Below are 25134 nucleotides of genomic sequence, written 5' to 3'. Positions count from 1 at the left end.
TCCCTGGGACTGAGTCCCAGGGATCACAAAGCGGGTTTCAGGCTCTGCTCCGAGCTGTTGTCCTGGCATCACAGGAGCGTCCCCTCCCAGACCAGTCTCTCCCGGGGGCTGCCATGGTGCACATCTGGGTTATTGCTCCAGCCACAGGGCATTGTCACATCCTGACTGCCTCCTCCAGGTTCATCTCTGACCTCACAATGCAGTCCTGATCCTGGTATACAGTAGGCGCCCTCTAGATGCTCCATGAACAAATGCTACAATTATAGTTGTCAACAGAAACAGGTCTTACATCTGTCTCTAGTGATTTCATGCCTCCAGTCCCACCCCACTCTGTGCTCCTTGAAGACAGCATGGGCTCAGGGACCTCCATGCTCGTGGGGCTGGTGCAGAGCTGGGGGCACTTCTCATGCCCCTCCTCCTCCTGGGCAGCCCCTGATGGTCCATCGCTGGCAGGTCTCAGGTACGGCCCGTAGAAGATTTCAGGATGTGAGCCTGCAGCCTCCATCCCTGTGCCTCCTGCTTAGACCCATCTTCAAGTCCCATGACTCAGCCTCATCTGGCCTTTCTGACTCTTCAAGATCTGCAAGACTTACTCACGATTTCCCAGAGCGATTCAGGGCTTCCTGCGGCTGTGCAGGACCACGGAGAGTGACATGTGCACACACTCAAGCCTTGTTTACGGGGCGTCTGCCAGGTCAGAATGCCCCAGGACTCCACCCGCTCAGGATTCAGGGGTGGGAAGGGCCCTGAAGACCCCTGAGCTGGCATCATCCCAGCCTCCAGCAGGTGCCCTGCAGAACCCCACTCGCCGGCACCTGATCCCTTCCGGTGCTGGGGCTTCTGCTCTGAGTCAGTCTGTCCTGTTTCAGGCCACTGGGGGAAGATCTTTGCCCTGCAGCTTCTGGCCCTTCCAGCCAGGGGTCAGAGGTGAACACAAGAGCCATGACGGAAACACCCAAGTTCCTCCCAATTAAAAATTCGAGTTTCAAAGGAAACTCTGATACTGTGAAAGATGATCTAAAGGATGTTTCCTATCTGGTGACATGTGGACTTAATCCAGGTAGATCAGGTGAGTCTTTGTGTTCTGAAGGGTGGGGGTGGGGCTGCCCAAGCCACCACCCAGTGGTGGCCCAGGCAGGACCCACGTCCTAGTTTTCGTCCTTGTCCCCGAGACCTCCATGACTGTGCGGGAGGCTAAGCCTTGATCCCCATTCTTGTTAAATGCTGAACTCTCATTTTTCAGAAGGAGAACTTGGCCTTGGGCACAATCCTGTTTGCAGACTTGCTATTTTTACAAGATTCACTGTATTCTTAGTTACTTTTAAAAATAAAATCATCAACAGCTTTTCTTCCCCCTGTAACATTTCCGCCACTACCAAGGATCTTAACGAATGGTGCATCTGCTTACAGAAAGGAGGGTCCGGGGAGTGGGTGGCACCCGTGAGGCTACGGTGAAACGACTTCCAAAAAGAGACTCGTGCCTCCCTAGGAGGCAGCTGTCACTGAGAAGCCTGAGACTCGGGGATGCATCTGAACACATCCAGCTCCTTGTCACCCCGATGGCTTCGGTAAAAATGGTTCCAAAGGAGAAAAGACCTATTTCTGGGGAGAAAAATACCTATTCTTACCCCAGCTTTACAGAGGCAGCTCTCAGGCTACGAACGAGGGAATAAATTTTCCTTAATCTTCGGGAGGTCTGGGCACACGACGGAAGGCCAACGGGGAAGCCTTGGCTTTCTGCGGCCGCCGCGGGGGTCTGACGGGCGGCGCTGTCCTGGGCACAGCAGCGTCTCTCAGCAGCTCCCCGCTCAGCCGCTGTCACCGTCCTGCAGTGTCATCTTACAGTTAGGAAGAAGGTCCTAATGGCTTCCTTTAATCATTACGGTGATCCTTGACCAAGTTAGTTATTTTTCTGAGTCTTATTTTCCTCATTTAAAATAAACATGATAACTCTTGCCCTGCTGACCTCGCTCGTTCCTTCATTCCCTCACCTTTGCAGATTTGAGTTCCCTGAAAGCAGACTGAGATGCGATTTGGCATGTGGATGTTTGTGCTTCACCCTTGGGGACCACATGGGTGAGGGGGAGGAGGGGCGTTGGGTTGAGGGAAGGAGAGGTGGCCAGGAAGCAGGCACCCTTGCTACCCTGCTCAGCACCGAGGGGGCTGATGAAGGTAGTGTGCAGAGGGCACTCCAGGAAGCTGGTGACACATCCGTTCTTGAAGGGGACCTGACAGCACCCCCAGACCCTTGGCCTGGGTCACAGGCCCTGAAGACACACCCTGGGTCTGGGTCACTGGCCCTGAAGACACACCCTGGGTCTGGGTCACTGGCCCTGAAGGCACTCCCTGGGCCTGGGTTACTGGTGCTGAAAACACAACCTTGGCCTGGTTGTGTATCTATTAATCCCAACTTCCTAATCTGTTTTTCCCCCCTTTCCCCCGTGGTAACCACAATTTGAATAAACACATCTTTTTAATGGGTGAGAAGAGATTCTTCATGGACGTGGAGGTTTTGAAAAAATATCTGCTCTCAAGGAGAAAATCTGTGATTCCAGCACTCATTCTCCTACACCAGGGCATCAGAGACTATAATCTCACCCACCCAAGAGGGTTCCTGTTAAGTGGTGACCTAAAAACCAATTATCCAGTTGGCTGGCGCTTGCATCCTAAAGTTGCAGCAGAAGTCAATAAACTTCACAGACTTCAGTCCCTGAATAATTCTACCTGTAAATGCAGAAGTAGAAGAAAAGCCATTTTTTTTTTAAAGTTAGTCTTAAGATAACCCTCATTTTACTAACTAGCCAGAGTTTCAGAAGCATGAACTAGGGTCATCCTTCAGCTGTTAAGAGCTAAGGCATCATGCAGGCATTACTATTGGTTTGATATTTCTGATTTGGATTCATGTAAAGTGTCCATATTCTTGAATAATAAGGAAGGTAAGCTCTTATCATTTTCTTTGCATACTGGTTAAAGTATTCAGAATGTTTCCTTATTTAAAAACAAATAGGCCTGGAAACTTGATGTGTAGCGCTTAATCATATTAAAATTCAGACCTAGCATCCACACTTCCCTGAGTGCTGTCAGTTTTATGAGAAACTGGAAACTCATGCTGAACAACTAAGAGTATTCAGTGTACGCCTGCTGCCTACCACCAAGTGTTTAATGATGTGGGGGCCAGTCTGCCATAATTGGCCCCATTATTTATTTTCCTGAATTACTGTAATTTGGCAGTATTTTCCTACTTGGTTTTAGCTTGTTGGAGCTCTTTGAACCATTACCCAGTTGCTGCGTCTGTAGCTCTAACGAAACATTTGCAACCCACAGCAGCAAATGTGGCGGATCGTATAGTGTCAGTTTTGGAAAATGTAGGCATGGAGGTGCTTTTTGAATTTGGAGGTAACTGGTCTGTTCCTGTTTACAGAAAAAAATACCAGTAAAGGACTTCTTTATGTACTCTTTCCCCCCTTCTCTCCCTTCTCATCATCACTAAATAATATTTACTAAGCACTCACCTGGACACAGTGCTGTGCTGGGCAAAGTACAAGACAAATGCAAAATATCCTGTGATTATGCCCCCCCCCGAAATGAGCAGTCTGAACCCCAGTATGTTGAAATGGGCGCTGCATAGAGTGTTGAGATAATAATTTTCCAGATGGCAAATCAACCCAAATCACCAATTTACTGAAACACCACGTTCTTTCCTGAGACTAACGAACAGAACTACTTGCTCTTTGAAATGAGAATTCTACTTTTTTTCCCCCTGAACCCAAGAGATTGTTATATAGGTTGAAATGTAAGTTGATTTTGGCATATGTAAAACATTGGGAGGGTAGTGATACAGTTTAGTTTGTTGCAGATGTGAAGAAAGGCTTTGGAACAACTGGCAGCCAAAGGGAGCAGCGTGACTTGTAGGTTTACAGAAGCACGTGACGTGCAAGGTAGCAGAGAGCTCTTGCAGGCAGCAGGCTGGTGGGGTGGTGGCACTTCCTGACTTTTCTAAGAACTCTGGGCTACTTTGATCCTGTGAATTCTGGGTTGTAACATTTCAAATGTGTATCCTCCCATATTAAAAGGAAAATTGACTACGGATATCACATTACATATTTCTTAGGTATCTTGATACAATTCTTTTGTAACTGTTTCATTGAAAACTCTATTTTGAAGATAAACAAGATTACACTGTATAGCACAGGGAAATATACACAAAATGTTATGATAACTCACAGAGAAAAAAATGTGGCAATGAGTGTGTATATGTCCATGAATGACTGAAAAATTGTGCTGAACACTGGAATTTGACACAACATTGTAAAACGATTATAAATCAACAAAAAATGTTTAAAAAAAAACAACAAAAAGAGAAAACTCTATTTTGAGATATATTTTGACTTTGGAGGACTTTTTGCAGTTAGAAATGAATGTTTCATAAATTAAGTCACAGATTATATTATCCTAATTTTCCCTGAAGAGGTATGCTTTCTCCCCATCTGCTTTCCCACAAGCAGGAGCAGTGGTACTAGAATGAATATTTGGGAGTACTTCTCTAAAATGAGGCAAAAGACATCACACAAAAAAATCACAGAATATTTATTGAGCTCTAAGTGAAAATACTGGGTGTGTTTTACTCTTGTTCCCCGTCTATGTGCGTATCATTCTCAGGGTCAGAATGGAACTGTTTTTAGTTTTCTCACTCTTTGGCTTTTTGACAGTGATAATGGCAATTCAAGTCGTGGGCTTGATTATAATTTATAATTGTTCTTCATATATTTTGTTTTATTTTCTGATGACTTTGAAGACAAGACACATACCAATATGTTTGCACTTGAATGTGTGCCGGGAAGAATGTTCTGCTGTGTGGTGGAGCTTATTTTGCTCTTGCTGTGGACAAATACTGGGGTAACTGTGTTTTGACCAGTTTAGAAGTAAAGGTCAATTTCGTGCCTATGGTAATTAGCATAGCTTATTCTAGACTTTTAGCTAATTCTGGTAATTTCCTGTGAACGGGTACATTTAGCAGAAAAGGAATCCATTCTTAAGCTCAGTGGGGTTTCTTCCCCCTTTGCATTGGAGACTTTACTTTTAAAAGTGATTTCTCTCTCTCATAAGCAAAAACCCTTAAAAGGCTATTAAAAACGGCAAAGTTAACCTTAAGATCGGCAAATTATTTGAAAGAGGGGATGGGTAAAAGGCTACTTGTTGGAGGAGAAAGGAAAACCTTCAGTCATCACAAACTGATGAATTTTAGACAAGACTCACTTTTGATGCTTCTGTAGTAAAATCTGCAGTAAAGCCCTTCTATCACAGCTTCAAGGATAAAGGCGTTTCTGGTTTTGGTAGCAAGAAGACTAAACGTTACTTTAAAAGAAACTGTCTTTAAACATACTTGCAGTCTTGCTTTTTTTTCAGATCCCAACTATAAACTTGAAGACAAGACTGAAGATGCTGGAAGATGGGGAAGAGCGGGAAGATGAAGCTGAGCACAGCTGTGACAGCTCCTCCAGCTGTTGGAATCACTGAGCGATATCACAGAACACAGATTAATCAATGTCAGCTGACAGGTAAACAATACTCATCACTTCTTGTCTTCTCATACGGTTCTATTCCTGTCGGTGCCTTTTTGGGTTCCCACACAGCCCGATGTGTATTCCCGGATGTCACAGTCTGTGCTACATGCGTTAACTTTTCCATCTCCCTCATTTGACCAGAAGCTCCTGGACGGCAGGAACTCTGTCTTCTTCATTATTGCTTTCTCTGAGACCTGCACAGTGCCTGGCCCACAGAAGGTCCTCACTAAGGCACAGAAGCTATTCTGCTACACAGTTCATGGGAAGCATCAGACTTAAAATGACATGAAGCATGGCATTACTGTTGTATAATTCACATTCAGTACTTAAATTTCAACAGTGTTTAACTTAATGGTTGGGTAAAACTAAAACTCAGCTTACCAAATTTCTGCCCTCTTTAAAAATATATCCTGGAAGAACATACTATATGGCTGAGTGGGACATTTTAGATAGATACCTTTTTTAGGATTCATGTCATTTTTCCCTTACTATTTGAAGTGAACACAGCTCCTGTGTGTGTGTGTGTGTGTGTGTGTGTGTGTGTGTGTGTGTGTGTGTGTGTGTGTATTTCTTTAACTGTCTTATTTTCCTAGCGCAAATCTTTCTTCAATTAACCATGTGTAGGAAATGTTTTTACCAGACAAGTGGTTCGCCATTTGTTTTCCACAGAATATTGATATTATTGCAAGATTTTAATAGGCATTCCATTTTAACCAGGTTTCCTGAACAAAGTATTATGGAAATGTTGAATTAAATCCAATTAAATAGGCTTCTTTATTGAAGTGCACGATGGCTCTTCAAAAAGGGATTGCAGTGAGAAAGTAAGTTTATTAGGCCACAGAATCTTCTTTCTTTCAGAAAACCTGTTATCACTTTTTTGGAACATAAGTTTGAAAAAATCTGTGAAGCTTATATAAACATGGGCCATATACTTTTTTTTTTGCATTTTTTAGGTAACTTTTATTTTGATACAACTCCAAACTTAAAGTAAAATTGCACAAACAGTACATGTAACTCCCATAAACCATCCACCTGGTTCACCAGTTGTTTGCATTTTACTCCGTTTGCTTTATCAGTGACTCTTTCATTAATTGCTTTTCTTAGTCATTTGAGAGAAGGTTGGAGACATCACATCCTTCTAAGTATATAGCCTGTGTATTTCCTAAGAACAAATACACTCTCTTACACGACTATGTACAGCACACTTATCAAACTGAGGAAAGTTAACATTTAACACATTGAGTACTATTATGTAATTCACAGTCAATATTTAAATTTCAACAGTTGTCCCAACAATGTCCTTTGGGGGTTGTTTTTGTTGTTTGTTTGTTTTCCTAATCTGGGATTCAGGATCATGCATACATTTAATTGCCAGGTCTCTTTTGTTTTCTTTCACCTGGAGGAGTACCTGCCCATCTGTACTTGGGTTTATTTGATGTTTCCTCACAATTAAATTCAGATTATGTACTTCCGTGGCAGGAACACCATCCCAGTGATCTTGTGGCTTCTCAGTACATCAGTTCAGGAAGTCTGTGATGTGGATTTATACCAATGCTGATGGTGTTCACACTGAGTGCTTGTTTAAGGTGGTGCCCACCAACTTTCTCCAGTGTACAAAGTTGCTGTCTTCCCTTTGTAAATAATAAGTAATTTGTGGGGAGATACCTTGACTGACCCTATGTAAATGTTTTCATTCCCATGAAACTCCATTGTAATTTTATTTATAAGTTTTGTATTTCTTCATTGGCCTTCTAAAACTGTTTTCTTCCTTATTCATTCACTTAATTTTTTAAATCATATCACTATGGGCTTTTGGATTTTTATTTTACTCAGTGGGTCATAATTCATGACTGTCATTATTTTGCTGCCCAGATTGCCAGAGGTTTGGCCAGTGGGTGGCCCTTTGAACAGCATCCTGGGTCAGTTTAGTGTGTCTCCATCATTATTTGAGGATTGACTCAGTTTCCACCACAGAGAGATGTTCCAGGCTTATCATGTTCTTGTTCCACTCAGCCTTTTGTCCAGGGAGCCCTGGTTCCCTTAGCAGGACAGAGGATTTTAGAAACCAAGATACAGGCACTGTGTGTGCTCATTGTTGTAGGTATGTGGTTGATTATGAACCATCTCAGCAGACAGAATTAGGAAATACATATGTATATTTAATATATGTACACAATATAGTTTATAAAATACACATACATGTACATATGTGTATATTTTTTCTCTTTAATAAGAATCATATGTTCATACTGATATCTCTAATTCAGTCCACCACTTCAGGTACCTCCCAGTCTTTTTTCTTTCCATATTTGTTATTACCTTCTCTAACAGTGAAAAACTTAGCTTCTATCATCCTCAATATATTTACTCATTTGCTGAATCTGGAATACACATTAAGTAGTTTTAAAAATGCTTACTCATCATGACAATCAGACCAATTAACTGGAATTTAACAGTTATGAATGCTGTAATTATATAATCATACAATATACAAAATACATTCAATATTTACAAACAGTGACATTTATAAATCCTAAGTGTAAATTTGATGAATTTTGACAAAATATACCCATGTGACCCTCATCCCTTTTAAGATAATTTCCTGCATTCTAGAAATTTCTCTTGTCTTGACCCCTTTCTAATCCATAATGCTCCACCAGAAGCAACTAGCTGTTAAGTATTTTAACTGTAGGTTTGCTTTGCCTGTTGTAGAATTTCTTATAAGAACACACAGTATTTACTCTTTTCTGTGTGTCCAGCTTATTTTGTTATAGTATCTGCAGGATTCACTCATGCTGTGTATATGAGTGATGTGTTCTTTTTAATTGCTGAATAGTATTCCATTGTATGAATATATCATAATTGTTTTCCATTCTCATATTGGTAGATATTTGGTTATTTTTAGTTTTGCATTATTGTCAATAAAGTTGTTGTGAATCTTCCTATGCAGGTCTTTTTGTGGACATATGTTTTATTTCTCTTGAGTTAATAAGTAATTATAGAATTGCTGGTGTGTGGGATGAGGTACATTAAACTGTATCAAAAACTTCTGAAACTTTATCCCAAGTGGTTGCACCATTTTACACTTCTGCCAGCAGTGTCTGAGAGCTCCAGTTGTGTGTCCTTGATAACATTGGTGTTGCCAGTCTTTTAATTTAAGCATTCTATTGGGTGTGTACAGGTAGTCTTTGTGGATTTATTTGCATTTTCTAGCTCATGTACATTTAATTGACTTCATTTAATGCACTTTTTCCCCTCAGAATGCATAATTTTTGGAAAATCCCATTAAATGTAGACAGTAAAGCTCTGTTTTTAATGGAATAGCTTTAAAGGAAGCTTTATTTATGTGGAATCAACACTAGCATTAGGGCAAAGACATGGGAACCTAGCTAATATGGCCATTATAACCTATAGCAGTGAGAGATTTTACCTGAAGTGAGTCAGGTGCCTCTCACGTGGAAAGTTAACTTTAAAATTCAATATTTAAAAAACAAACTTCAAATTCTATTTAGCATTTACTTTTTATTGAGTTCCTGCTATGGAATCATCCTTATGTTCAGCTCTATGAAATAGAATAGAAGCCAGAAACATTATTCCTTTATAACTTTCTATATTATACAATGATATGTTCCTTTATATGTTATCCAACTTTAATGTCAGTGCAGAAAATGCCAGATTTTCTGCACATGGTATGGTGAAGATAATACCTGTGGGTTTTTATCTCACAGCATTTTAATCCAAGGAAACAAAACAGAGGCTCACTTGTGACTTAATGAAACGATTCAGGACAGCTGAAGCTGATGGGCCCCGGTCCCGTTTATTCATATTCAGCAGCATTTCTTGGGGAAAGTGGAGGAAGAAAAGACAGAAGTGGAGGATAAGGAAGAGCGAAAGGAGGAGAGATGAAATCAGGAATCCTTCACATCTGTTCAAAGTGTTACAGTTCCAACCTGAGTTGGCTAAGGTCACCCTTCAGTCTAGTCTGGAAAAAATTAAAGACACTGGCAGCATTTTAATTTAAAAAAGTAATACGAGGCTTTGACCTTCTTCCTTGACTACAGCCTTTTACTGTGAGTTAGGAGGCCTGACTCTTCCAATTTCAGCCTCCCGCCGCTTGAGTTAGCTCTTTTCCTGGTGCTGCTTTTTTCTGGAGACAAAATCCTCATTTAGCAAAGGAGGGTATTTCTGTTGTTTTCTTTTCCCCTTTTAGCTTTACTCTTTGTTTCCATAGTTCTTTTTCATATTTTTGTCTTTTAACTTCAGCTAGCCCCCGTTTGTGTCTTTGCTAATTTTCTTCTGATTCTTGCCCTTTTCCCAAGACACTTAATTCCCTTGTTGTCCTTGTGTTGCTGCTTCCTTTCTCCCTGTTCTGTGGTCTCTCACTGCTTTCTCAGCTTTCTTCCCTTCTTTTGGTCTTAAAAGTCTTGACTTACAGGTTTGGTCCTATCCTTCTAGAGCACAGCCTGAAAACTTCCTAGTGAACAATTTATATGAAGAAAGAGGAAATTCCAAGGAGGGTACAGGAGGGTTAGCTACAGTAGAATTAGGAGAGAGAAGTCTTAAAACTTGCTGATTCACAAAATAACAGAAAACTGAGGTATTCTGGTGTGACACCTATGGGAGCCAGTCAGGGAAGTTCTTCTGTGAGAGAACTAGTAGAAACCCTGCCTTGTTAACGCCCCCATCCTTAACTGAGTGCTTTTTTGGTAACTTGAGATGTGCTCTTTGGTGACTCTCATCCCCAGGGGTGAGGCACATTTCTTGGAGAGCCTGCCTAGGTGAAAACAGACTCACCCCAAACTGAAAATTTTGAAATCCTTGTACACTCTTGCCAAGTGAGTTCAGACTAGACAGGGTCTTTAGGAGATGAAAGCCAAATATGAAGCAACGTGATCGATTTTAGGCTCAGATTTGAAAGCCGGCTCAGGGATGGAGTATTCCCCAGATCAGTTCATGTGCAGATGCCAGTAAGCTGGACTGAACTCTCAGACAGTGGATCCAGCAGGGGACCCAGAGATCTGGGGGTTCACACACACAGCTCAGGGAGGTCATCAGTGAGGGACATTCTGGAAGGTGGGCACTGTTCTGCACAGGCATCTTGACCTAGGAAACAGTAGAACAGTCCCTAAGGACAATGAGTGACAAGGTGGCCCTCTTCTTTGTCTTACAGTGCAGCTTTCCGTTAGTCTGCAATCCAGCGTGTGTAAGTACGTTATGTATCATCCCTGCTTGAAGGAATCAGAGGACAGGAAAAAAAATTAAATCCCACTCTTCAACTGTAGCAGTGGGTAGAAGCCATCTGTCCTGCCCCAGCCTTGCTCTCTTTTTCCTGGAGGCTGGGAAGGGAGGGAAATCAACACTCTGGTGCTGTTGGGACTCTCTGATGCAGAAGACAGATTGTCAGAATATATATTTAAAGAAGGAAAAGCACAGAGAATCTCTCATTTTACTAACCCACAAGCTCTATCATTTCTTGCCAGTTCCCTCAGGGGAAGGAAGGACTGGCAGGCAGAGGGGTCTAATTAAGGGTCTCAACAAAGATTTACTAGCAGGGTGCTATGGGGAAGGAAGGGTGAGATTATGGAGGCTTTGTTACACTTACACACTTACCAGGACAAATGTGTGAAGTGCATTTGGTAATACTGTATGCTTGTTGTTCTGAGTCATTTGTCTCTTCTCTCCTGCTAATTTGCAAATGAGTTGTCTGTCAAGTGTTCTTGCACATCATTAATGTGATTTGCCTGGGTGCAAATCCAAAAAAACTAAATAGCATTGTATTAACTCTTAACCCTCTGGCCCACCAGACTGTCGGTCAGATGAGTAGGTAGAGATGCGTGTGACAGTGTTGTAGTTTGGGGGAAAGTGTCTGTGGACAGGTTTATAAAGCCCTAACTGTATCTGTGGCTCCTTTACAAATGTTAGTACTGTACAGGTTCACATGTTTGAGGAGAAGAAGGGGAACAAATGATTGGACACTGCATCAGTATAAAATAGCATATTCACTTAATTTGATTTCAGAAGTTATGAAACTTCCTGGAAGCTTCACATAGATCTTGTGAACTGAAGACATCTGGAGTTTTTTGTTTGTTTGTTTGTCTGCTAAAGAATTTAAAGAAAAAGTGAAAGTGATTGAACACGTGTTGTATGGTTGTGGGAAACTGAAGACTGGTTGCTTCCACTTGACATTCAGGCACCCTAACAGCAAGTTCTGCTGGCAGTGGGAATAAGGGAAATGAGTGTTTTATGGAAGGAAGCGTCATTTTCACAGAAGCATATTGAAACTGTTTTTAGAGCTTTATTTTTGCTGTTCTCCTTTTCAAATCAGTTGAAATAAATTACGTTAAATAAATGTGAAATTTCATATTTTTAGTTATATTGATTAGGCTTAAGGCATTATACATTTGATTTGCATATTTCTACGTTAATTTTTATATTATTCATTATTCATGCTTTGTTATGAATCATTTATGTATTAACTATCTATTTCTAGATTAATTAGGCTTAAGGCACTGTATGTTTTATTTTCCTATTTCCATCTGTTTTGATCAATTTCTTCTTTCCTCCCCCAAATATTTTCTTAATTTTTAGCCAATTTTATTCTCCAAACCCCCCTAAGCCCCTAAATGTAATTTTGTGGCCTCTATTGATTCCATCCCCAAGCCCCTTCTCCACATGCTTCTTACTTTTCAGACCAATGGTTTCCTAGCTTCTTTGATAAAAAAACAAATTTAGAATTCATCTTCATAATATGTACTGATTAATGTATTACATAGATAGGTGTGTGATACAACACACACAAAAATAGAAATTGAAAAACGAGATGAAGATGAAATACATATGTTTTAAAAGTAATTTTATGTTGTTTTGAAGTCCTGGGCTAGTGAAGTCCAGGGTACAGCTCAAGTGTTCGTGTGCATCTTGACCTGTATGAGGTCCCAGGTTCAATTCCCAGTACCTCCTCCAAATAGAAATAATTGAATAAACCCAATTACCACCCCCTCATAAAACAAACAAAATAAGCAACACATGAAGCCCTGGGTAGATTCATTGATTTTGACAATTTACTTTAATGGCTGTGAGAGCTAAAAGAGCTATCTCAGAAAGCCACAAAGAGAGAACGTATGTTATTACACTTCTGGCCAAGCTTCATAGTTATCAATGGTGGCGATAAGCCTGTATTTCAATTAACTTTCCTGATCATCCCTGTTTTATTTTTGCCAGCTTTGGGTCAGATCTGATTAAGCTGTTTCTTTCTTCCCCCTCCTTCGGACAGTGTCTGACGAGAAGCTGTGAGTAGTGGTTGGGGCTGGACCAGGGCTAGACTTGCCACTTTCTTGCTGATGACTTTGCTCAAGACTCTCAATATCCTGCAGTTTCCTTGCAGGAAACTTTAAAAATCACATGTCAAAGTTTGAGAACTTTGTGTGATCAGTTAACATGAACAAGATGATCCACAAGTCTGTTTCACTGGGTGGGGTACTCTGCACTGTTTTGCACTGTGGGAAGGGAATGGAGAAGCACCCAGGATGAGGGGAGGATTATTTATCTTCTTACTCTCAGGTTGTTATTTCTGGATGGCTGTTTATGGCCGGGGTCCCTTCTGATGGTTTGTTCAATATTCAGCTATCTTTCTACCTGAGGATGTGTACCCTGTATTTCCAGAGTTTAGGGTTCACTTTTGATGTACATTCTATGGGTTTTGACAAATGCATAATGACATGTAGCCACCATTGTATCATACAGAATAATTTCATTGCCTTAAAAATCCCTTGTGCTCCATCTACTCATCCCTCCTCTCCCCAAGCCCCTGGAAACCGCGATCTTTTTATTGTTTCTGTAGCTGTGCCTTTTCCAGAAGGTCATTTGGTTGAAATTGTACAGTCTGTAGCCTTTTCAGACTGGCTTCTTTCATTTAGTAATATGTCTTTTAAGTTTCTTCCATGTCTTTCATGGCTTGATAGATCTTTTTTTTTTACTGCATATATATGTTTTTAATGTACACAAATGTACTGTTCATAGTTTCTAAGAATGTTTAGAGCTTTAGCTTTTTTAACTTACATAGTTATCAAAGGAGTAAAGCCAACCACAAAATAAGAATTAACTCACACAGATACATACATCCTACTATTAACAGCAATATTATTTATAATTGCCAAGATGTGGAAGCATCCTAAGTGCACGTCAATATTTAAATAGATAAAGAAGATGTAGCATACATATATTAAAAAACCCATAAAAAAGAAGGATATTTTGCCATTTGTGGCCCTTCATTCACTTTTTTTTCACTTCAAAGACCAGAATTTTATAACTGGCAGAGACATTTCTATTACATCAAAAACAACAAAATATCTAGAAATAAACTCAACTGAGGAGGTTACCTATACTCTGAAATGACACAAAGAAATGGAAAGACTTCTTGTGCTCTTGGATTGGAAGGATCAACACTATCAAAATGGCCACACCACCCAAAGCAACCCACAGATCCAACGCAACTCCTGTCAAAATACTCACGACATTCCTCACAGAACTAGAACAAACAATTCCAAAATTTGTAAGGAGCCACAAAAGACCTCTAACAGCCAAAGCAATCTTTTGTAGGTCTCTTTTTTTTCTCTCTCTCTCTCTTTCTTCTTTTTGTTCTCTTTTCTTATGGTTTGATAACTAGAGAAGGTCCTTTAGCATTAGTTGTAAAGCTGGTTTGGTGGTGCTGAGTTCTTTTAGCTTTTGTTTATCTGTGATGCTTTTGATTTCTCCATCAAGTCTGAACGACAGCCTTGCTGGACAGAGTATTCTTGATTGTAAGTTTTCCCCTTCATCACTTTAAATATATCATGCCACCCCCTTCTGGCCTGTAGAGTTTCTGCTGAAAAATCAGCTGATAACCTTATGGGAGTTCCCTTGTATGTTATTCATTGCTTTTCTCTTGCTAGTTTTAATATTTTCTCCTTATCTTTAATTGTTGTCAATTTGGTGAGTATGTGCCTTGGTGTGTTCCTCTTTGGGTTGATTCTGTGTGGTACTCTCTGTTCTTCCAGGACTTAGGTGATTGTTTCCTTTCCCAAATTGAGGAGGTTTTTGGTTATTATCTCTCCAAAATTTTTCTCAGGTCCTTTCTATTTCTCTTCTCTTCCTGGGACCCCTATAATGTGAATATTAGAGCACTCTGTGTTGTCCCAGAGGTCTCTTAAATTATCCTCATTCTTTTTTATTCTTTTTTCTTTTTTCTATTCTGAAGTAGTGATTTCCACTAATCTGTCTTCTAGATCACTGATCCATTCTTCTGCCTCATTTAGTCTGTTCTTGGTTCCTTCTAGTGTGTTATTCATTTCAGTGACTTTATTCTTCAACTCTGTTTGGGTATTCTTTATATTTTCCAACTCTTTGCCAAAAACTTCACTCTGTGCATCTATACTCCTCTTGAATTCTGTGAACATCTTGACCATCATTACTTTAAACTTTCTCTCAGATAAATTGCCTGTCTCCTCATCACTTATTTCTTCTTCTGGGATTTTATCTTGTGCTTTGGCCTGGGAAATATTCCTTTGCTGCCTCATATCACCTATCTTTCTATGTGTTTGTAGGTTCCTTCCACAGGCTTTGGGATTATTGTGTTTTTATTTCTGTTATCTGCCCCTGGGGAGAGGCTAATGCAGGGTTCCCGGCAGGAGGAGCCGGTGCCTGCCCACTGCTGGGTGAGGCTTGGTCCTGGACCTCTGGTGGGCAGGGCTGTGTCTAGAGGCCTTTGTGGCTTAGGAAGCCTGCTGATCGGGGGTGGGGGTGGGGGGTTGTGTTCTCGCCCTGTATGTTGTTTGGCCTGAGGAGTCCCTACAGGCTGTTGGGTGGGGCTGGTCTTGGTGCTAATGATCCAGTCAAGATGTCAGCCTCCAGAAAAGCTCATGTAGTTGAACACTCCCAGAATGTCCACCACCAGCTTTTATTTTCCCCTGAGTGAGCCGCAACCATCACCCTCATTCCAGGAGACCCTCCAAATCCAGCAGGCAGGTCTGGCCCAGGTTCCTATGAAATCACTGCCTCAGCCCTTGGACCTGGTGCACCTGAGTTTCTGTGTACACTTTCCTAGCAAATGCAGTCTCTGTTTTCCCAGTCCCATGGGGCTACCAGAGCCAAGCCCTCCCTGGTCTTCAAAACCAGATGTCCTGGGGTCTCCTTCTCTTTCCAAGGCCAGGACTGAGCTGGGGAGCCTGATTTGGGGCTTAGAGTTCTTACTCCTGTAGGAGGACCTCTGCATCTTAACAAATCTTCAGCCTATCAGTCACCCAGCTAGGGATATGGGGCCCAATTATATCCTCCTACTGTCCTGCTGTGGTTCTCTCTTTATGTTTCCGATTGCAGATCTTTTTTGCTAGGTTCTAGTCTTTTCTCAATGGTCATTTAGCATTCAGTTGTGGTTTCATTGTAGTCACAAGGAGAGGCAAGCTTGTGGTCCTACCATTCTGCCATCTTGACTAGAATTGTCCAGAAATATGAATTGAGCATCACTAATAGGACAGTGAAATTAAAGTACCTTTATACTCAAAGAAATAAAGTAATAGTGATGGAAAGGTAAAAAAGAAAAACAAGCACTTATTCCCACTAGAAAGGAAATTTGGGGCTCTGTGAATGGCAAGGAGATATAACAAAATCAACCCAATGATTTAAAGGTGATGTGCTTGGATTATAATTTACAATATTTTTCTTTGAAATATTGAGTGATTGCTGTGTCATTTACCATAGTCACTGCCTAAGCCAGTGTAGAACTAGACAAGAGGAATAGATTTATTTGTACTCAAGGAGCTCATGAATTAATGGGGGAGGTTAGTTAACAAGTCTAAATACAACATTTATGATGTGATCCACTGTGATAAGTGCTTTTGAGGAAAATACAGCAGTAAAGGCAAATAAGAAAAGTAATTTGGACAGAACTGGATTTGACTTATGATAAGAAAAGACTTACTATGGAAACCACATTTTGATAGATGCCTGCATAAGGGTAGAAGTCGAGGCAGGTGTCTATTTGGGGAAAGAGCTTTTTAGGAAGAGTTACCTAAACTCATCTCATCTCAAACTAAATTTATGCTTTTCCCACACCACACTTGCCTTCATTTCTCCATTGTGTAGATCCTGATATGAAGGGGAATGAGAGAGCATAGAGAAATTGGAAGTCAGACCTGAAAGTTGAGGAATCTTTAAAGACTCGTTTGGGAATAAGTCATTTGGGACTACAGACAACGGTAAATGATAGGATTCAAGGGATATGCTTTATGGTCAAGAAGCATCAAAAAATAGGACTTACATTGTGTGTGAGGTTATGAGGATAAACTTTAAAAACTGAGACCCAGTTTCTGCTCTGAAGTTGGAAGATCACTTAGGCTAGATACAAAGGAGGAAATGCTGGCTTGTGCTGAGAATGTTTTATGTGAGAAATGTTGCACTTTGAGTGTCTGGGAGACATCCTAACAGAAATAGGTAGTAGGCAGTTGGATGAATGAGTTTGGAGCTTATGTGAAAGTGTTGGTCTGGACAGGGATATTACAAAATTGTCCATATATTCTAGACATTAGAGGGATACCACATGAGAATTTTTGGAAAGAATACAGTACAATTTTCACATGGAAATTTAACTGGGGAACTTTCTGTGTTAATGGGTCCAGCTGGGAAAAAGGAGCAGGTAGAAGTAAATTGACAGAGGGAAACAGAGAGAGGGGTCTGACTGAACCCAGGGTGGGCAGGATTTACAGAAGGAAGGGCTGGTGTAATATGAAGAGCTTCTTAGGAACATACATGTTAAGCAGTATGTGGATTCAGCAAAGAAGGTGCATGGTGATGTGATGAACGTGATTTCATTAAAGTGCTGGGAATTGAAGAGAGTTCATTGCTTTGATGAAAGATTGAGAGTTTCATAAATGAATGCAGTGAATGTACACCTGTGATCAAAAAATTTGCTCCTTGGAGGTAAAGATGACAGCACAAGAACCAAATGTATACATCAGGTCAATGGTGGATGTTTGGTTTTGCTTAAAGCAATGCTAGTCCACAACTTTAAAAAGTGGAGAGGAAAGAAAAAAAAGAGAAAGTGACAAAAGAACATAAGATGGGAATTAAGACCAGGAGATTGTCTGTTGACCAGTGTCTCTCAGGATAGGGGGGAAGTCAGCTAAGAAGTAGAGGGTGAAGCCTTGGGCTGAAAGAGTCAAGCTGTACTCATGCACACAAGGTTCTGGTCTCTGAATGTATTACAGAAAGGGCTTATCTAATTCTATGAAGTACTATTTGCTATTATTTCCTAAAAGCAATGAGTCAGTCTGTAGATGAAAGATCTGAGGATAAGATAGATGAAATAGATTTAAGAATTAAGGTTTTTGTATATCACAAAACACAATTATTAAATCACAAGTACCTGTATTTAAGAAAATGTGAATATTTGAGGCAAAGTGGTTAGAGTCAAGATCTTGACTGCAGGTGTGATGAAATAAATGAGGAGTGTTCAAAAAAAGGAATTAGAAAAACTTCTGTTTATAATGAATACACCACATTTCTAAAAATCAGAACAGAAGACAAGTAGTATATACTAGGCATGGATGAAATCAGCCAGATTATATGACCTAATTAATTCATGGTCACCCTAGGGTTATGTGACTCTATGGAGGAAGATGATCTTTGGTGAATATTGAAAGATGTGTCCCTTAGTCGACCATGAAGAGACACGTTATTTAGAGAGAATAGAAGAGAAAAAGCAAGGAGATTTTTCAGCAACTTAAGGAAAGTCAATACAATATGGATGTGAAGGGGAAACTCTCAAGAGGGATATATGAGGAACTGAAGGAATGGTGCCATAAACCAGACAAGGACCTGCTCCAGGTAAGGGCTGAGGAGTGGAGAGTCGTGTTGTTGCTTAGATAATACCCACCTTCTTTGTGCCTTCCATCACGTGCTGGGAATGATGTTCCCTGAAGCTGTGATAAGAGGCTGATGGGTCTGGGTATTGCTAATGAATGAAGGCCATCCTTGGCATACACAAGAACAACAGAGCTTTGTGGAGAAGTAGGTTAAAGCAATCCTAGGGAATGATTCTTAAATTATCCTAATACACATCAGAATACTGAACAACTGCCACAAAGAAGCTTCTCTGAAGATATATGGATTTGCGTCTGGTCCCAGCAATAATGAGAAATTGGGGACTCTCTGAAGCTCATTTCCCCTTCCCATTTTCATGTACAATTTGCTGGAATTCGGGTTCACCCACTCTTGGGAATAAGAAACTAAGTCTTTACTCTGAACCTTGTGAAATGTATGAAAACTTTATCTTTTTTGTTTTTTCTTTACAGCATTTTGAAACCATGTTGAAAAGTAAGTTTGCCTCCTTTTCAAGTTTTGAGAATTGAAACTGCGATGAGTCAACTGATGCTGAAATGGGAGCACAAGCTATCATATGTAACCCCTTTTGTAATGTGTTTATGTTTCCCTTTCTCAAAAGTTAAAGTTTTGTTCATTGTTTTGCCTCAGGCAGAGTGGGAAAAGGGCTTCATGCAGGGTTCTGTGCGAAGGTGGCATGAAAACAATGACCATTCCTGATTTTAATGTTTAGAAATGTGAAAACACAGTGAGAATGTGCTCGGAGTCATGACAGGATTACGTGCAACAATTAAAGATTCCAAGAAACCTGATGTGGGCTCGGGGAGAGCCCAGGGGTAGAGAGGCTCACTGGGGGCTGGGGACCCGTGTGTAGCGCATGGCAACCTGAGAAGGAAAGGCTCGAGGGTGCGTACTGAAGCAGGTCCTGAGGAGCAAACCCCTCAGCCCGAGCTGTGGTTGTGCAGACACTGAGCATCTCAGTGATTCTGGTGTGGGTTACACATCAAAGTGCCTTTCTTCAGAGTCCTCCACTGCAAGCCACTTGGCATGGCCAAGAGGTTGGCTGAGAAGAATTGGATACAGCTGTTGTTAAACTGAACTGGATGCGGGGATTGCAGTGTTAGGAGGTGGGATAGGATTTTTTTTTTTTTTTTTTTTTTTTTTACTTCCATGAAATAAGTTGTCATTTGCTTCAGTCCCCACTCGGTGGTGTCATCCTCATGGCCCCCAACCTAATTATAAGGATTTAAATGAAGCAGCCTTGGAAGGGTGTAGATATATTCATTGTGATGAAAATTTTGAGCTAGAAAGAGTGACTGACTGTTCTTCTTGCAGGAGTGAGTCAGCACAGCTGAACACGCCCCAGCCTCTAGTCCCAGAGCTCACTTCATGTCCCAGGACTGGACTGATAAACTGGCTCGAGCAGTTCCAAGATAACAGGGAGCCCCTTGGTGGTAGATCTGGCATGTTCTCCTCTGTTAGTTTCCTGTGGGTTACTTTGCTGGAACTTTTATAAGGAAATTTACCTTTATAGAAGAATAATGTATGGAAGAAAAGTTAATTTTTACCTCAGAAAAAAGCCACTTATGATAAGTTGTAATCAGGTTTCTGGACAGTAAACAATAGGGAAAGATAACTGAAGACCTGCAGCTCGCTGGGGTATAGTGTTGGCTGTTCACATGGAGGAGGTACCTGCATGCACCTTCAGCACATTCCACGTTCTAGGTAAGTGACCTTGGTTGTGAGAGGTTTAGATGATTGTAACTTGGTTTATAAAACTCTCTGTAATGCATCCACTTTACAAAGAACATATTTTATTCACATAATGTAAGAATATAGTGTGATCAATTTTATTAAAAACATAATATGAAATTTTATACACAGTTTGTATGCAACATTGGCAAAGTAAGCTGACAACTCATTTCATTAGATTTCACCCTTTTCAAGGGATGCTGGCAGAAAATTCTTACAAAGAACCACTTCAAAATTATACTTTTTCTTTCATTGTATTTTAACTTTGCAGTTTTCAGTGGAAAATCCTTATGTTAGGAAAAAATAACTCCTTAGGAGACATTATTACCATTATTTTTCTTCTAGTACATTTTCTGAGGAGGTAGGCAGGCTACTTTGTTTCTGACTGTGAAGTTTTAATTAAATCCAGTTTCAAATGTTCCAGAGAAAATCATGGCCAAAGCTTAGCAAGATGTCTCTTCTTTCTATATTTTTTAAAAATCATGATTTTCTTCCATCTTGTCTAGTTAAAATCTTATTATGAGGACAGACCAGTAACCTTGGACTGCAGAAGATTTCTACATCTCTCTTGCTTTCCTGCCACCTATTTCTAGTGATAAACTAGGAAACCCAGACACTATATGAAGCTCAGGCCCATCAGAAATTTAAGACACATTAACTCACTTTTCCCCTTCTTCCTGCAGTGATATTGGGCTTGGATGATGAAACAGTCACCTGTCAAGTCCCTCTGAAGATCTGAGATGTCTGCTGTCTGGTCCTGGTCACACTGATGCTGCCAACAATTCAAAAAGATCTAAATATTTTCTTGCCTGGGTTGCTGAGGCATTCACTTCTGGTCAGCATTTCTGGGAGGTGGCAGGCTGTGACAACTGGGCAAGTGGGTTTCCTAATGATTCTTGGACAAGGAAGAATGATGTGGTAGTTGACTTGAAGGGAATTTTTCTCCTTTTTTGTATCAAGGAGAACAATCAGTGCTGTCTCTTTACCTGCTCCCCACTATTACCTCAATATGTCAAAAGGCCTCTCAGCCATGTAGGGGTGTTCCTGGGTCATGAAGGTGGTGTGGTGAGCTTTGTCAGAGTGGCCAGGAGTTCCCTCATTTGTAATTTTCTCTCATGCTCCTTCTCATCTCCTCTCAAGCCTTTTCTTTGCTCTGGACGCCCATGATCAGGGGCAAGTCAGGAAGCTGACCACAGGCATCAGGAATGTCAATGACTGAGATCACTAAGTTAGTGCCTACTTGATGTTTTTTAACTTCACCTTCCTTTGTGAAATGTATTGATTGATTTTAAGGGGTTGATATGTTAATTGTTAAATTTGTTTTCATTTTCTTTAAATAAAAATAATCTCTCTTGGAACACTGTTCATTTGATTTCGAGGGTGGCTGGAGGTAACAGGAGACCTGGGTGTGTTTCCCCAGCTTAATAGGTTAAGGCAAGAACACAGGTTTCTTCTCATGAGCAGACTTGGAATCCTCTTCTCCTTGTTGTGCATCTTATAAATCATGTTCCTTCATCAAGTCTCAGTTTTAAAATCTCCTTCATGGTATTATTGTTAAACCTCTGGACTAAATGAGGCCATCTTGTTGTACAGACTCAGCACACCTTATACATCTCTTTTTAAAACTCAAAGCCTACTATTGGCCTTTCCATGTAGTTGACCTATTAGAAGAAGGTTTATGTCTACAGTATGTACAGATATATTCCAAAGAAGTAGCAAAGACCTGCCTGCTAGAAATATATCTGTTTGAGTAAATTAATAGATGTACAAGGTCATGAATAAAAACATGCTATACCACTGTTAAAAAGCTCATTAACTGTAATGGCAACCAGATGGGAAAATGGGGGATACTATTTAACAGAAATGTGAATTAGGCCACCGCCATGTGATTCCCGTCTACCATGATCCAGCAATATCTCTTCTGGGTATTTATTTGAGAAAACAATAACCAACTGGGAAAGGTACACGCACCCTAATGTTCATTGTAGTGAGTGTGATTTCCTATGCTACTTGATCCCAAGCTAGGTGGGTATTTTCCCCTGTCCTGTGTTGCAGAGACATGTATTGAAGAACTCAGTGCAGAAATTGCTGGACAACGGCTGCCTATGTTCATAAGATTCAAATTCACATACTCCTTCAGGCGTGTGGGCGAATTTTCCCCAGACGGTAGGCAAGAGAGGCAAGGACCTCTGAAAGACAGACATAGAGCAGACTTGAGAAGAAAAACAATACCAGCCATGGGGATTCAGAGACACAGGTCCGAATCAGGCTTCCACACATCACCATGCCACCTGTGACAGTATCGGTAGTTTACGTGGGCTTTTTTGCAAAAGTACAATTATGCTGTAAATATATCCTTTAAACTTCATTTTAATTGCATAAATACATCATATAACTTGTTTCATAGTATATATGGAGAATGTCTTCTTTTCAACCTCTACTAAATATTGCATTGTATGCATATAACAGTTTCCTTGACCCCTCAATTATTGACAGACTATTTTTAGTAAGATTTTAGTCTTATTTAAGAATAGTTTTAGATTTATAGAAAAGTTGCAAAGATAGTATTGAAAGGGTGTACCACTCATCCAGTTTTAATTTCCTTTAATGCTATTTTCTTGCATTTTCATGGTATGTTTGTCCAAACTAAGCAACCAGATTGTACATTCTATTCTTGACCTGCAGATTTTATTCAGATTTTACTTTTTTTCTATTAATGTCCTTTTCCTACTCCAGAATCCAATCCATATGCCACACTGCAGTAATTATCATGTCTCCTTACTTTCCTTTTGCTCTTTCCATGTTTCTCTTGAACTTCACAGTTTTGAGAAGTACTGGTCAGGTATTCTGCAACCATTATTCAGTTTTGAATGTTCTTACATTTTTATGACTGGACTGGGCTTATAAACTTTTGGGAGGAAAAGCATGGTGGTGAAACACCCTACTCTTCTCAAGTCAGAGTCCCCACATGACATCACTAGTGACATTAAACTTGATCACTTGGTCATGGAGCTATGTGCCAGATTTCTTCACTGAAAGTTATGCTTCATTTCCTCTACTTTAATCTGTGCATAAAGTCACTAATTGCAGACCACCCTCAAAGGAAAGTAGGTGAATATATATGTTTTTGAATTTCTTCAATAAGAATAAATTTAAAAGACTTTTCTAGGTTTGCCGGTAATTAGTAACTATCAAAAATGATTAGTAAATGTCTTTTACATCCTCTTATGTACTATATACTGGGTGGGTGAGGGGCAGGAGAACTCTCCATGCTGTTCACAGGTGTTCTTAAATTGAAGTCTTGCTTTAAAATTCAAAAATCCATCAATTAATAAAGCATTTTCTTAATGACAGAACATATTTAAAGAAACCTCAGGAAACAGATTTCCATGATTTCAAATACACTTGTTAAACACTAACTGATAAAATAAACTTTGTAACTTCTTTGGTAAGTTAAAAATAAAAGTCCTTCACTTTTTACAGAACTAGAACAAATCATATTAAAATTTGTATGGAACCACAAAACACCCAGAATTGCCAAAGCACTGCTGAAGAAAAAGAATGAGGCTGGAGGAATAACTCTCCCAGACTTCAGACAACTACTATAGAGCTACAGTCATCAAGATAGCATAGTACTGGTACAAAAACAGACATATAGACCAGTGGAACAGAATAGAGAGCCCAGAAATGAGCCCACAAAATTTTGGTCAACTAATTTTCGACAAAGGAGGCAAGAATATACAATGGAATAAAGACAGTCTCTTCAGCAAATGGTGTTGGGAAAACTGGACAGCAGCATATAAAGCAATGAAGCTAGAATACTCATTTACACCACACACAAAAATAAACTCAAAATGGATCAAAGACTTAAACATAAGACAAGATACAATAAACCTCCTAGAAGAAAATATAGGCAAGACATTATCTGACATACATCTCAAAAATGTTCTCCTAGAACAGTCTACTCAAGCAATAGAAATAAAAGCAAGAATAAACAAATGGGACCTAATGAAACTTACTAGCTTCTGCCCAGCAAAGGAAACTTTAAGTAAAACAAAAAGACAATCTATGGAATAGGAGAAAATTTTTGCAAATGAAACCGACAAAGGCTTGATCTCCAGAATATATAAGCAGCTCATATGACTTAATAAGAAAAAAACAAACAACCCAATCCCAAAATGGGCAAAGACCTAAACAAGCAATTCTCCAAAGAAGACATACAAATGATCAATAAGCACATGAAAAAAATGCTCCATATCACTAATTATCAGAGAAATGCAAATCAAAACTACAATGAGGTATCACCTCACACCAGACAGAATGGCCTTCATTCAAAAATCCACCAATGACAAATGCTGGAGAGGCTGTGGTGAAAGGGGACCCTCCTACACTGCTGGTGGGAATGCAGTTTGGTGCAGCCACTGTGGAAAACACTATCGAGATTCCTCAGAAGACTAGGAATAGTCTTACCGTATGACCTAGTCATCTCACTCCTGGGCATATATCCAGAAGGAACCCTACTCCAAAATGACACCTGCACCCCAATGTTCATAGCAGCACTATTTACAATAGCCAAGACACGGAGACAGCCTAAATGTCCATCAACGGATGACTGGATAAAGAAGCTGTGATATATTTATACAATGGAATACTACTCAGCCATAAAAACCGACAACATAATGCCATTTGTAGCAACATGGATGCTCCTGGAGAATGTCATTCTAAGTTAAGTAAGCCAGAAAGAGAAAGAAAAATACCATATGATATTGCTCATATGTGGAATCTAAAATTAAATAAATAAATAATGAACATAAATACAAAGCAGAAACAGACTCATAGACATAGAATACAAACTTGTGGTTGCCAGTTGGGTAGGGGTTGGGAAGGGACAGACTGGGAGTTCAAGATTTGTAGATACTGACAGGTATATGTAGAATAGATTAACAAGTTTATACTATGTAGCACA

General features: G+C 40.2%; 1 long non-coding RNA gene across 4 annotated transcripts; it reads left to right on the top strand.

Annotated features, from left to right (window-relative positions):
- The first annotated feature begins 274 nt into the window (after positions 1 to 274).
- Positions 275 to 21526, top strand: LOC102530482 (uncharacterized). Of its 4 annotated transcripts, XR_012067042.1 has the most exons (5): positions 275 to 1069; positions 5407 to 5558; positions 18191 to 18422; positions 18890 to 18911; positions 20852 to 21526. It is a non-coding gene; the product is annotated as an uncharacterized lncRNA (long non-coding RNA). The 4 variants fall into 4 exon arrangements; XR_012067039.1 differs by lacking the exon at positions 20852 to 21526 and having other exon boundaries at positions 18890 to 19043; XR_012067040.1 differs by lacking the exon at positions 20852 to 21526 and having other exon boundaries at positions 5390 to 5558; positions 18890 to 19043.
- The last annotated feature ends 3608 nt before the right edge of the window (positions 21527 to 25134 follow it).

Source organism: Vicugna pacos, chromosome 35 (genome assembly GCF_048564905.1).
Source record: "Vicugna pacos chromosome 35, VicPac4, whole genome shotgun sequence".
NCBI classification, from domain to species: Eukaryota; Metazoa; Chordata; class Mammalia; order Artiodactyla; family Camelidae; genus Vicugna; species Vicugna pacos.
Note: the sequence above shows the minus strand (reverse complement) of the source record. Positions and strands in the feature narration are given on the sequence as shown.